The sequence below is a fragment of the Camelina sativa genome, chromosome 1, assembly GCF_030686135.1.
Source record: "Camelina sativa cultivar CO46 ecotype springtype chromosome 1, ASM3068613v1".
Lineage (NCBI taxonomy): Eukaryota > Viridiplantae > Streptophyta > Magnoliopsida > Brassicales > Brassicaceae > Camelina > Camelina sativa.
The window spans coordinates 18934516-18936208 of record NC_141880.1 but is presented as its reverse complement, the minus strand read 5'-3'; the positions used below and the strand labels follow the sequence as shown (position 1 = coordinate 18936208).

The following is a 1693-nucleotide window of genomic DNA, read 5'->3' as shown; positions in this document are numbered from 1 at the left end:
AACACTCAGATTGGATTGACACCTCTTATACTACAACTGCATAAGGGGAATTGAAACACATTGCTTTCACCACTGTTCATCATCATATCATTCATTCACATCACACACACACAAGAAAGATACTAGTTTCAATTTGGCGTCGTTGCCTATTTGAGTGTGTTTTTGTGACAATTAGGATCAATAGAAGTCTAAGATTAAGTTCCTTTATCCCCTTTTTCGCTACTGATCTCGATTCTTCTACTGCTTGTTTGTGATTGAGTTTTAGGTACCAACTCGACCTCCGACTCGACCTCCACTCGACCAAGTGAGTGTTCGAGTTCGTGATCGAGTCAGAAGCCGGCTACAAATAGACGTCACTTCCCAGTCGACTCGACCATCTACTCGAGCCTGCGCTGGACCGAGTGCCTGTCTGAGTCTGTACTCGAGTCTGTTGATGCGAACAAGATCCAAGGGTCATCACAATCTTCAGAGACTCCTTGATCACATCAACCGACCACCAAGGGACCTGAGACAGCAGAGAACAAGAATCAATCAGGAACAAGAACAACATGTGCTAATGGAGCAACAAGATCAACAAGCTCCAAGGGCAAGGAACATTGGTGCTGGGGATGCACCTAACATACACAACCAAAGAGCTGGTATTGTGCCTCCTGCAGTTGCCAATAATAATTATGAAATCAAGAGTGGATTGATCTCCATGATATAAGACAACAAATTTCATGGGTTGCCAATGGAGGATCCTCTAGATCACCTTGATGAGTTTGACAGAATATGTGGACTCACAAAAATCAATGGAGTGAGTGAAGATGGCTTCAAGTTAAGGCTATTCCCATTTTTGCTTGGAGACAAAGCTCATCTCTGGGAGAAGACTCTTCCTACTGGAGAAATCACCACATGGGATGCTTGCAAGAAAGCTTTTCTGGCCAAGTTCTTCTCCAATGCAAGGACTGCTAGGTTGAGGAATGAAATTTCTGGGTTTGCTCAAAGGAATAATGAGAGCTTTTGTGAAGCTTGGGAGAGGTTCAAAGGATTCCAGACTCAGTGTCCTCACCATGGCTTTAGCAATGAGTCCCTTCTAAGCACTTTGTATAGAGGGGTGCTTCCCAAAATAAGAATGCTTCTTGATACAACTTGAAATGGCAACTTCCTCAACAAGAATGTGGAAGAAGGATGGGAATTGGTTGAGAACCTTGCTCAGTCTGATGGAAATTATGATGAGGACTATGACAGAACAATAAGGTCCACATCTACTGATCAAGAGGACAAATACAAGCAAGATTTAAAGATGGTCAATGAGAAGCTTTACAAGATTCTCCTAAGCCAATCAAAAACCATTCACTTCATTGGTGAAGAAGATGCTCCAGTCCAAGAAGGAGATAAGGAGTTTGCTGAGTTATATTATATGCAGAACCAAGAAGGAGGATACAAAGGCTACAACCAAGGTGGAGGATTCAAGCAGAACAACCTCTCTTATAGGAGCACCAATGTAGCCAACCCTCAAGACCAAGTCTATCCACCTCCTCAGCCTCAACAACAAACAACTATGCACCCAAGCAGCAGCAACAAGTGTTCCAGCCTCAATTGTGTCCCCCACCAGGGTTTCAGACTACCCAAGGCCAGGAACAAGACTTAAGAGCAATGATACATCAGCTGTTGATTGGGCAAGCCAATGGAAAGCTTGAGGAGGCTAAAC

The 1693-nt window shown here is 43.7% G+C and overlaps 1 non-coding gene across 1 annotated transcript; it reads right to left on the bottom strand.

Annotated features, from left to right (window-relative positions):
• Positions 1-952: 952 nt before the first annotated feature.
• Positions 953-1059, bottom strand: LOC147950111 (small nucleolar RNA R71). The gene has a single exon (XR_015565232.1). It is a non-coding gene; the product is annotated as a small nucleolar RNA R71 (small nucleolar RNA).
• Positions 1060-1693: the final 634 nt, after the last annotated feature.